At 39.4% G+C, this 12,909-nt stretch overlaps 1 long non-coding RNA gene across 2 annotated transcripts in view; it reads left to right on the top strand.

Moving 5' to 3' along the window:
- Window positions 1–12,909, top strand: part of LOC109550218 (uncharacterized) — a 38,790-nt gene that overhangs the window by 6,577 nt on the left and 19,304 nt on the right. The window contains exon 3 of one of the 2 annotated variants that reach the window (XR_002176619.3): window positions 319–12,908. The exons of the other annotated variant lie outside the window; for it this stretch is intronic. This is a non-coding gene — a long non-coding RNA (uncharacterized lncRNA). Of the gene's footprint in view, window positions 1–318; window position 12,909 lie in introns of those variants that run through there. 2 annotated transcript variants of the gene reach the window in all.

The raw sequence follows: 12,909 nt of genomic DNA, 5'->3' as shown, positions 1-12,909 counted from the left end.
AACTCTATTATCTGATCCACAGTTCACATCTAAATTTTGTCAGTTTTCCCTTTGATTATTCAAAGTGTGTATGCATGTATGTATGTGAGTGTGTGTGTGTGAGTGTGTATCTACCCCTCTCAATCCAGTATCATGCATTTAGCTGCCACATCTCTGTAGTATCCTTTAATCTAGAGCTGTTCCTTAGGTTTGTCTTTTCTGATCCTGATACTTTTGAAGAATACAGACCAGTTACTTTAGTCTTAGAATATCCTGTAATTTTGATTTTTTGATGATATCTCATGATTATACTCAGGCTTTTTTTCTTCTTATTTTCAGCAGAACTCTGAAATAATGTTGTATCCTCAGAGCATCGTACCAGAAGGCACAGAGGCACATAGTGTTTGTTTATTCCAATATCGGTGATTAATGTTGATCATGTCGTTAAGTTGGTGTTCTCCAAGTTTCTCGATTGTAAAGTTAATAATTTTACCTTTGTAATTAAGAAATAATGTATGCCTTGTGACTATGTAAATGTCAAAGATTGAGTTCCCCAGGGAGCAGATTCTGAGATGGACACTAGCCTGCAAAAGTTTAACAGAGAATGCTCTTGGGATAATACTTGTGGAAAGGAAGGGAAGGATACAGGACTGGGCAGAGAGAAGTCAAACTGCAGTGCAGTCTCAAATGGGCCTCAGTGGATCCTACAGGATATTCTGAAGATGGGATGACTGTTAAGTGCTGTCCTGAGTTGATGAGAGGGCTGGGCTTTTACACTTGCATTGAGTAGTTATTGATTGTCAGGTGCCCAGAATAAAAGGTCTGACCTTGGGTGAGATGGGTCTCTTTGGTTGGAGCAGTTTCCAAAAAGGGCTAATTGACAGCTGGAGTCGGGCCTGCCCACAGACCTCCAGCAGCTGGGGTAAAAAGTCCTTCACACCTGAAGTAGGATCTGAGAGGCACATCACAGCATCCACCAGAGTAGCTTTCCTCTTATTAAGCTTTTAGTCACTAGTTTTAGTACTCACTGGTGCTTTTCTAACTCTGTTATTTCTTCTCTATTTATTAGGTGGCATCCTACTGTAAAGAAAAGCTTTCCCTTCTCCCTTATTTGTTTGTTTATTCATTCATTCACTATTTTTTATCATATTGTACTCATTAATTTTTATTTTTCAGTGGATTATGTAATCCACAACTAAGATTATTTATTTTAATGCTTGAATCGTGCCAGATTTTGCAAGCAGCTCCCATGTCTTTTTGATATGTTCCCATCAGTCTTTAAGCAATTCCTTACTTTCTGGAGTAACAAGATGTTATAGGCTTATCCCTGTCCCAGAGCTAGAATTAGACTTTTCTCCAAGGAGGCCTGTATCTATAAACTAAGATCTGGGAGCTAAATGTGCTTGTTGCTTCCGGTATGTAATAGCTTCTGGGTCCTTTCAGGAGACCAAACTAGGATGGACACACACACACACACACACACACACACACACACACTTTCCTGTATGTATATATTCCTATATTTATTTCTATATTTTTCTCTATACATATTAAAATTAATGGGTTCATACTGAGATCCCCAATTCCTATCCGACATCATAGGTCTAGTCTTCTCCCCTTTCTGTACTTGTAATTCTCCCTTTCATCTTCTCTATTGTCATTGATTTTTAGTTTAATTCCCTTGCAGTCAGAGAACATACTGTGAAAAACTGCAATCTTTTGAAATTTACTGAGACATTTTTGTGACCCAGCATAATGTCTATCTTCATGAATATTCCATCTGCTCTTGAAAATAATATGTATCATTGGGTTGTTGATTGTACAGTTTATAAATATTCATGCAGTCAAGTTAGTTGATAATGTTGTTCAGATATTACATATCTTTACTAACTTTTGTCTAGTCTTAAAAGTGTCCTATTAATTATTCAGAAAAGAGTGTTTAAATGTATAACCGTGATTGTGGATTTATCTATTTTTTCCTATAGTTCTGTCAGTTTTTGCTTCATGTATTTTGAAACTCTGGTATTAAGCATGTAAGATCTCTTATTATTATACTTTCCTGATACTATTATTACACCTTCTTTGTCATTATGAAGTGTCTTTGTCCTTTAATTGGAAGGTTTAGTCTATTTATATTTAATGTAAGTATTGATGTGATTAGATTTTGGTCTTTAGCTATCTATTTTCTATTTGTCCTGTTTTATTATTTCTCTAAGTCTTCTTTCTAGATTTCTTTTGGGTTTGTTAAATATTTTTCAGTATTCCATTTTCAGTATTTGGTCAGTATTCCTCTACTGGCCCTTTAGTTTTACCTCTTTATATTTTTCAAGTGGCTTTTCTAGGAATCACAGTATGCATTCTTTTTTTTTTTTTTTTTTGCTGTACACGGACCTCTCACTGTTGTGGCCTCTCCCGTTGTGGAGCACAGGCTCTGGATGTGCAGGCCTAGCGGCCATGGTTCACAGGCCCAGCCACTCCACGGCATGTGGGATCTTCCCGGACCGGGGCACGAACCCGTGTCCCCTGCATCGGCAGGCGGACTCTCAACCACTGCGCCACCAGGGAAGCCCAGCCAGGTCTTTTATTCTCTTGACTCTTGAACCTTTTTGAATAAATTGTTCTTCTGCATGTTAGGTTAGCAAGAGAGTAAATAAATATACCGAGAAACTTGTCTTTTCTTATGCATAAGTTAACAATGGACTGTTGAGAAGAATGCTGGTTTGTGTGTAGAGACTCTCCTCCTCATCTCAGCCTTGCAGCTGGAAGCACTTTTACCACTTGTGTGTAGAAGGAGTGCTTTTTGTGACTACTATGAAATGAAGGGCAGATTATGTATTAGTTTCTTATTACTTATGTAACAAATTACCATAAATTTAGTGGCTTAAACAACACAAATTTATTATTTTCCTGTTCTGGCAGTCAGACATCTGCAGTGAGTCCCCCAGGGCTAACATCAAGGTGTTGGCGGAGATACGTTATTCTGGAGACCCTAAATGGATTCAGACCCTAAGTGGATTCAGACCCAGACCAGCAGGGAAGCCAGTGTCGCTGGACAGAGCCAGGAGAGTTACAGGAGATGAGCTCAGAGAGTCAGGGCTGGGGCAGATTGTACAGGAATTTCTAGGCCCCAAAGGACTGGGCCTTTTAGTCTGCATGAGGTGGGGAGCCATTGGACACTTGAGAGCAGAAGACTGTTTCCAGAAGGATCCCTCTCACTGTTGTGTGTGAACAGATGTTTAGGGTGGGGTAAGAACAGAAGCCAGGAGACCAGGAAGCAGATTATTGCAGTCATCCAGGTGGCAGATGATGGTTTGGGCAAAGGTGGTAGCAGTGTGGGGTGATGGATATATTTTGAAGATTGAGCCAACGGTATTTCCTTTTTGCTCTTTTTTTTTTTTTTTTTTTTGTGGTACGTGGGCCTCTCACTGTTGTGGCCTCTTCCGTTGCGGAGCACAGGCTCAGCGGCCATGGCTCACAGGCCCAGCCACTCCGCGGCATGTGGGATCCTCCCGGACCGGGGCACGAACCCGCGTCCCCTGCATCGGCAGGTGGACTCTCAACCACTGCGCCACCAGGGAAGCCCTAGCCAACGGTATTTCCTGATGGAGAAGATATTAAGTGTATTCTTCTCTTTCTCTCTCTCTCTCTCTAAATGTAAATATAAAAGGAAAACCAATTGAATTCTCCCTTTGAACTACTCCTGGAGCATAGGAACAGGTGTGGAGGGCGTGGAGACTTGCACAAAACTATTGTCAATGGCCTGAAGTAGGAGAGCCTCAACAGCTGTAAAAGGAACCTTCCCATTTTGCTGTGTGCGGCTGTATATTTGAATCTTTTACAACAACAGTATAGCTTTATGTTACTTGCATAAGTTTTTTAAAAGTTACGGGTAAGACTGACAACTTTTACCAAGGACACATTTCTCTTCCTTTATGCAACATGTATGCCATTTTAACATGAGCTTTACAGAGATGCTGGTTAATCAAGAGAAATAGTTTGCATCTACAGTTAGCAAGGGCACTGCAAAGTGCCATCGAACCATCTGATAAATACAGCATTAGAAAGAAAAATTCAATCAAGAATGGAACAACTATATTTGTTATTGACTCAGGAGATTGAGATGTAAATACAGTTGAGGTTAACAGGTACATGATTATAGATCGCGGTGCATTTGTTTAGAAGGGAGAAAAGTTTACTGATTGAAAAGAAAATAGTGGTCAAACCATACTGTTAGAACGCTTGAAGGGAGAGAGGTACAGGCTGCCCCCCCCCTTTTTTTACAGCAGTCCCATAGTGCAGTATTATTTGATAAATTCAGTATAGATTTCCACATTTTTCATATTGATGTAAAAGGACAACTAATTAGAATGAGTGTGGCTCTGTAGATGCTTTTTCCCAGAATATCAAGCCTTTCTCTGAACAGAGAGGCTTTTCTGGTATTGAATATATTTTTTGAAACATATGTAAAAATAAACTGAATGCTTTTTTTGAAATTAAGATTTAGCTAAGTGTGAGCACATGCATACAAAAATGCCTTGTGGTTCAGAGGACTCAGTGCAATAATTATAGGAAAGTGCTCCGTAAGTTCTAAAGCACTACAGTGATATAAGGCATTGTTTTCCTTCTCACTTATCTGCTTTTGAAGAGGTTTGAGATATTCCAGACACGGTTTTCTAGATATGTATAATGATGCATTTAAACACTGTTTTTAAAAAAATGAATAATTTGAATTGGAAAATTCCTAAACTCCAGTGGAAGTTTCCTTAATTTTGGGAGCTCCTTCTTCCTCATTCTGGATAGTGATAATCTTTATTGTCTTAAACCCAAACCAGAAACAAAATTTCTTCCTCTCCATCATGTTCATGGCTAAGTCTTGTTGATCTCCTCTTCTCTCTGATGCTATGTATTTGTAAACTCAGATTGTTTTGGTTTTAGAAAGGTAATCTAAACCCTGTAATTCCAGAAAACATGTCTCTAGCAGGGTCTAGAACAGCTCCCAGGAATCATATACTTTAATATTTCTTCAGTGAAACATATGAATAGTCACACCAAGTGGGTAACTAAAAATTACGCATAGTTTCATAGCTCAGGGCAGATTTTGCCACAAAAGACTTTAGATCAGGTCAGGTATTGTTACCAAATCAGTTATTAAGAATTATTTTTTAGTGTCCAGAACTTTGGGGCTTTGGAATTGAGGATAAAGGATTTTGGAATTGAGGTTAAAAGACTGTGAGCCTGTTGTGTAATGGTTTCTGGAGGGCTTGATGCTACAGTTCTCCCATCTCCGATTCATCCCTTATATTAGCAAACAATTTCCACATTTTGTGCTTCTTCACTTCTGCTACCATCGTTTTTGATAAAACTGGGCTGTTCAGTTGTAACCATCATCAACTCCACCTTCCACAGACGGCTTTCCACTGGCACCAATGTGTAGTTTCTCTGCCTACTTTTTTCAATGGCAGTCCCATACCTCAACTGTTCTTTATTATTATTATTTTTAAATTTTTCTTTGAATTTTATTTTATTTATTTTTGTATACAGCAGGTTCTTATTAGTTATCCATTTTATACATATTAGTGTATATATGTCAATCCCAGTCTCCCAATTCATCAACTGTTCTTTAGATCCGACTTCCTCTCTATTTCCCAATCTCTTGTTTCTTACCTATTTTGTAACAAGGGACCAGTGGACTGTGATTATCCCCTGATCTTCACAACAGTCTCGAGGTGCCTGGGACTTCAAGTTTATAAAAGTTGTGGGTGAGAGAATTTTGCTCATTGTCTCGATCGAGTGACTCTGCTTCGGTGTTTGAGGGCATTTTCTATGGAATAAAGGACAGAGTTGGTCTATGGCTACTCAGAAGTTCTTCTTAGTCATTTCTATTCATAGCCCTGTTCTAGAATGATGAGATTGCTGGACAGCCGATGCTAAGAAAGTGTCAGCCATGGTGTAAGAATTTCCTTGTTAGAACAGGATCATTCTGCCCAGGGAAGGCTTACCTAGAACAGAATGAGGCTGCCTTCTGCACGGGCATGCAGGACTGATAGTCTATCATCAAAAGGCAGATCTGAAAAGGAAATGTAACTTTCCCTCATTCTTCCTTCTTATTACCGCTCTATACAATAACATTTGAGAGAAAAATATCACCTATTTTTCTAAATAAAAATAAATCTGGGCCTGATTTCCCCTGTCAGAAGTTGGTAAAAGTCCAGTTTTGTCACTGATGCCAGGAAGCAACAATCCCCCTACTTTAGAAGAATCCAGGTCCTAGTCCAGAAACTTTGAGATGCTCGTGTCTACGGCTGTGCAGTGGAGGGAGGCTGGGAAGCTCACTCGCTCTATGCCAGCATCAGGCTTGGAGTGCCCTTGGCAAGGCGCCTAACAGAGGCCTTACTAACTGGCAGATCTTTCGCACTTGTAGAAGTACTCACCCCTTTACTTTCTGAGTCTCAGGAAAACCTTGGCATAAGCCATCACTCCCAACTGCAGTTTAAAGCATTCGTTCCCAGCCTCTCTGCATGTGACGTGACACACCCTCAGTGCGCCTGAAACAGGCCTGTGGACCAGCCCCTTTTGGAAGGAACCTCAGACCTTTAGAGACAGGTGCAGGTAAGGAAAGGAGATGCCTCCTTTTTAAGTCCATATTGGTAAAAGAGTCCCAAACGATAGTAGATTGTTCTTGTTTTTTTCCTATTATATGAACACCAAGGGAAAACCAAGATGGGGATAGATTAGTTTGACAGGCTGCCAGACCTCACATGTAAATTTTGCCTATTTTTTTTTAATTTATTTATTTTTGGCTGCGTTGGGTCTTCGTTGCTGTACACGGGCTTTCTCTAATTGCAGCAAGTGGGGGCTGCTCTTTGTTGTGGTGCGTGGGCTTCTCATTGCAGTGCCTTCTCTTTCTGTGGAGCACAGGCTCTAGGTGCACGGGCTTCAGTAGTTGTGGCTCGCAGGCTCTAGAGTGCAGGCTCAGTAGTTGTGGCACATGGGCTCAGTAGTTGTGGCTCGTGGGCTCTAGAGTGCAGGCTCAGCAGCTGTGGCACACGGGCTTAGTTTCTCCGCGGCATGTGGGATCTTCCCGGACTGGGGCTCGAACCTGTGTCCCCTGCATTGACAGGCAGATTCTTAACCACTGCGCCACCAGAGAAGTCCTGCCTATGGTTTTTAACTCTGGAGGTTCCTTTGCCTACATTTTTCTCCCCCTTTCTGTGGGATATAGTCACGCAGTTCCTCCTAACAAGCAGTTACCTCTTTGCTCTTTAGCTAATAATGTTAATATTTGTCACGTGTTCTATAATTGGCCAAATCCTGTTCAAGGATCTACCTCTAATTCTCACAACTCCACAAGATATTATTGTCTCCGTTTAACAGATGAGGCTCAAAAAGTTTAAGTTTTTCATTTTAATATTTCCAGTAAATAGCAGAGGAAGAATTTGTTCTTTTTAAAGAAATATATTTATTTATGGCTGTGTTGGGTTTTAGTTGTGGCATACGGGATCTTTCCTTGCTACGTGTGGGCTCTTCGTTGTGGCACATGGGCTTCTCTCTAGTTGTGGCACTCCAGAGCCCATGGGCTCTGTAATTGTGGCACAGGGGTTCAGTAGTTGTGGCATGCAGGCTTAGTTGCCCCACAGCATGTGGGATCTTAGTTCCCTGACTAAGGATTGAACCTGCGTCCCCTGCATTGGAAGACAGATTCTTAACCACTGGACCACCAGGAATGTCCTGCAGAGGCAGAATTTGAAGTAATGTCTATGTAACTCTTGAAAGCCCATGAAATTCCAAGCATGTTCCTAAATCTTTTAGCATGAGATTTAAAATACAACCTTCCCTTAATGGGCTTACCATGAACTTTAACTCATTGCAAAATTCACTAAGATAAAGTTCCCAAGCTCTGTTATGTAACTTCTTGTTTTTGTGAACCTAAGGAGTATGGAACAACTCAAACAATTCTTGCTGCACTGCAGGGGGAAGTATTTTATTAGATTATTTTTACTTATGTCCTATAGTTAATTCTCTCATTTCTTCTTAGAGTTTTGGTTTGTAGATAATTAAATCCATGCTCTTTTCTACTTACAGGTGTAAATTGAGCATCTTCCTGAGAGCTGCAGGTCCGTGTATCATTCTGTGCCTTTCTTCTCCTAGGTATATCTTCATAACATTGGGGGATCAGGTGGTTGGAGGCCTATGTCGGTCCCATGGCATAAATGTTTCTGATTCAAACACTAAATGATTTTCTTCTCTCTCAGGCTTGGCAGATTTTTCCTCCTGATTTATCTAATTTTCTTTAGATTGTAACATGGCTACTTTAATCACAGTGCACTGTGATTGCTTGTTGAGGTCATCGAATCACGATTCCCAGGGCAAGTGTTGGAAAAGCGTCACCTGAGTTTGGTTTATTTCCCGTCCATTGTATTTCCCGGATTTCATATTGAAGTTTCTGTATTTTAAAGCAATGACTCTTTTGCAGATTGCCCCGTAAAAGAAAACTGGCTGGCTCACTTGTTGGTGACATTCTTTAAAGTGTGAATCTTCTGTTTTATAGATTAGGTAACAGATAGGAAACTGGAAATAGTTGTACCGGAAGGAAAATAATGTAAAGTAAGAAATGGGAGTGCTATTTGAAAGAGACAGCAACACTTACCAGAAGAGTGAGTCAATAGATTCTCTCTTTTTTTGAGAAGGTGTTGACTAGACACAGTGCTGACCCTTCTTAGCCCCTTGTGTGAAAACTCTTTCTGTCCAGGGATCCAGCAGGGGGAACATTCTGCCCCACTCACCACAGCTGGTTGGATTGCAGCAACTGGCCATAATCTGGTGAGAAGACTATTAGAGGGGCTCAGAACAAAATCTCTGCCCAAACCGAGAGAACCTGGACCGACCTGATTACCCTCTCTTAGAACTCTGAACAGAGGAGTATAGAAAAGATCAAGTAATGAGTGGCAGGTATAGAAGATGAATGAGATCGTGGTGGACCATGAGTGAGGATGTGAAAAGTAAGGAGAAAATGAAGGAAGCCGATGGGTAGGAGCAGAGGAGGAGAGAGGGGCACCGAGAGGAACGGGCTGGAGAGAGTAGCTGAATCCCATGGAGAAGTGGGGAACTTGGGCCTGTGTAACCTCAGGCAGCCGTAGGTTTGGTACAGAGCTGATTGTGTTTTTCTTTCTGGGCTTCTGTGGGACCTCTTTGACATCAGTGATTCCTGCTTGCTCGTTCCTATGTGTATCCTGACAATAAACTCCATTTATCGATGGAGGAACTTGATGGAGATTTTTCAACAAATCAGCAGGTCAACACTCATTTTAAATGGTACTTTGTACCCTCAGCCCAAATTTATTCTTTTATTTGTTAGTGCAAGAAATAGAAAGGATATATAGAAATTTACTTTTGAACATAATTCTACTGGATGAAGGGCATAGAGTTTACTCATTTTTCCCTTCATTTAAGAGGAACTTAATGTTAGTTATATTCTCTGGGCAAGAAGGTGAATCAAGAGAAAAGACAGCAATCGATCTATCATGACTGTATGTTATAAGATCAGGAATGCTCCTTTATAGAAAGAATGAATCATGTTGACGGTGAACTATATTTATGGGTTGAAATTGTGTTTATTCAACAAAGTCTAATTTAACCTGTGTTGTAAGTTAGCGACTTTGGGAGAAACTGTACCTTCACAAGGTTAGAGTTCTGTTGAGCTTGTTCTTCAGTTTAACTGAGGCAAAGCAGACTCAGACATAATGCATGCCTGATGGTGATGTGCTCTTGCATTTCTGAATTAGGCAAGAAATAGGGCAAGGAACAGAGAATATGAATGTTGATTCAAAACCCGGCTCTAAAACTTACTACGTGTGAGCTTGGGCACATCACTTAATCTCTACTGTCCTTATATACAAAATGAAGATGATAGTAGTATTAAGCATGTAGTATTGCTTTGTGAGAATTAAATAAAATGATGTATAAAAGGACCTGACACAAGAATTGGCATCCAGTAAGGACTCAGATACATAGTTGTGAAGGCAGTAGTTGTATGTGTTATAGTGTTGTATTAGTTGTCATTATTAGTGTAGTCCAGAGATTGGCTAACTATGGCCCATGGGATTTGTCTGGCCTGTTTCTATAAATACTGTCTTACTGGGAGACAGTGGCATCCTCTCATTTGCTTATTGTCTGTGACTGCTTTCACCCTACAACAGCAGAGTTGAATGGTTGTGATAGATCACATGGCCCACAAAACCTGAAATATATACTGTTTGGCTCTTTACTGAAAATGTTTCCTGACCTTTGGCGTAGTAGAAACAGGAAACAGTAAAAACTTAACAGTCATACAGATCTGCTCTTGAGTTCTGATTCTACCCCTTAGTTTGGCGAAATTGGGCAAGTTTCCCTCTGAGACTCAGTTTCCTCATTGGTTACAATGAGACATAAATAGATGTTACTGTGATTACATATGGTTGTTGGAATGTATACAAATATTTACATCCGTATCTTCCTTTTACATTCCTTCTGCATTTCTCTCCTATAGTAAGGAAGGTAGGCTGATGGTTCTGGGTTTAATTTGTTTCCAAAAAAAGGTCAAAACATTGCTAATTTATGCTTTATGTACACATTATCATTTACCTATAAGTGGGTAGTTGTTCTTCATCTGAATTCTTAGAACCAAGTAGGATTGCTCAAAGCCATGAGCAACATTAGCTGTTACTAAATTTAAATTAAAAATATTCTTCTCCAAGGGGAAAATAATTTGTCTTTCAAAGTCATTAAAACAAATTTCTTAAGGAACGTTAGATAAATGCACCCATAGCTTCAATATTTATTTATTATGCTTAATATAAATTGAGATAACTTGATATTTGCATCATGGTTATGATTAGAATTCTAAGGTTGACAAGACTTGCTCCTTTTGAGTAGTCCTAATGGGTTACTGGACTTGGTCCGATCCACCTGGTGAACGGGTAGAGGAACAAATGTGGTCATAGGTTCCACTTTCTACTGCAGACAAGTGCAGGGATGAATTAATCATAGTCGAGTTCTCTGGTGATTATATTTAAGGGCTGACTATAATGTGACATTTTCATGCAAATCACTCTTCTTTCTCTTCAGTATTAAAAATGTTTAGTTTTCCTAAATTTGTCATACTCAAAATCACTCATGAATAACTACTTCCTATTTTCCTGCTAATTCAGAATAAAAAACATCATATTTAGAAATTAAATACTTGTAGATATATCCCATTTTTAGAGGTCAGAGAGGCATATTATTAAATGTGTGCATGCTGAGCAAATTAGTTTTGTTATCATTGTTTTTTAATTTCTTTTTTCTTCTATTTAAAAAATTCTTCTTGGTTTACTTTTCTATGTTGACTTAATTCCCGTCTTTTGGATATTCTTTTTTATATACCCCATTGTGAACCCTGGGTCTTAGAATGCAGAACTTTAGTAGTGGAGCCTGGAGATGGTGATATTGAACATTTTATCTAATTTTTAATTTATAAAGAAGACAGGATAATTCCTCATGAAACATCTTATTTCTATTCTTTAAAAAAAGACTTCCCACATCCCCAGACTTCCCACATTTAATAATGTCTTAGGTATAACATGCACATAGTAGACCCTTGCTAATAAACCTGTTGAGAGAATAAGTGAATTTGCAATCCTGGTTTCTCAACCTGATTTAAATATATATTTGGTGATATGACCAGGTAAACCATATGGTCCATAAACCAATGGGCCCTTCTTAGATCCATTTTTCATATAAGAGGAGAAAAGTAGAGATTGGGTACCATGAGGGAGGTCTGAATCCCATAGCTGACTTGGATGCTACTAGGCCATTTTTGTATAGAACTCATACAAAAAATGGGGCTAAATAAATAGAACTCATACAAAGAATTGATCATTTGCCTGTTCAGACTATACAGTGCTTTTTTTAGGTCTTCTACAGCTCCGGTAGGAATGATATTGGCTGACCATAACCATCTTAGCAGAGCTGAAAAGAATTATCTGCATCATGCTTCTGAGTTTGATTCTGTATGAAACATGTATGCTGGTCAGAGAAATAAGTTTAGATGTGATTGTGTGATACGAACATATGTTTATTTAAAAATTGTTACTAACCATAATAATACCACTTGCTATTAAGGAAGCATAATGATTTTTGAGACCATGATTAATTACCAACTGGATAAAACATTCATGCAAGATCTTGGCCAGGTGCTGTTAGCTCACCTTTGATTTTAGTTGTACCCATGGTGCAGAGTTCCAGGTCATCTCCTACTGCTGGTGGAATTGGGTCCTAACTGTCTGCAGTAACCTTGATACCACACCCTTAATTAGGATTTTACATCTTCTTTACTTCTGTCTGCTTCCTGGGAGCACTTCCCACATAAAACAGTCTGCTGTCAAGTTCTTGTCTCAGCTCTGCACTTGGGGTCACCCCAACTGAGACAAGATCATCTGAATAATAACATATTATTACCTTTCAACATCTGAAATAAATGTGGGATAGGAAGTACAAATTGTACTGTTCTCTAGAAGCCAGAATAAACACCCCCTTTAAGAACTCATAATCTTAATTATAAATAAAAACTTAAATAACCTTGGCTCACTTTCAACAAAAATTTAGCTTTTGAAAAAGATTTTCTCTGCAGTGTGCATTCTAAATCTATTTGGGCTTTTAAATTTTAACTGCTCAAGGACTCAGATAGTGGGAACATTTGTTCTACAGCAAGCCTAGAGGCTATTAAAAAGAGTAGCCTGAGATCAGCTCGGTGCTTTGTGACTGCCTGGAGAGGTGGGATAGGGAGGGTGGGAGGGAGGGAGACGCAAGAGTGAAGAGATATGGGAACATATGTATATGTATAGCTGATTCACTTTGTTATAAAGCAGAAACTAACACACCATTGTAAAGCAATTATACTCCAATAAAGATGTA

The sequence above is a fragment of the Tursiops truncatus genome, chromosome 18, assembly GCF_011762595.2.
Source record: "Tursiops truncatus isolate mTurTru1 chromosome 18, mTurTru1.mat.Y, whole genome shotgun sequence".
Taxonomy (NCBI): domain Eukaryota; kingdom Metazoa; phylum Chordata; class Mammalia; order Artiodactyla; family Delphinidae; genus Tursiops; species Tursiops truncatus.
The sequence above is the reverse complement of the archived record's forward strand: the minus strand, read 5'-3'. Positions and strand labels throughout refer to the sequence as shown.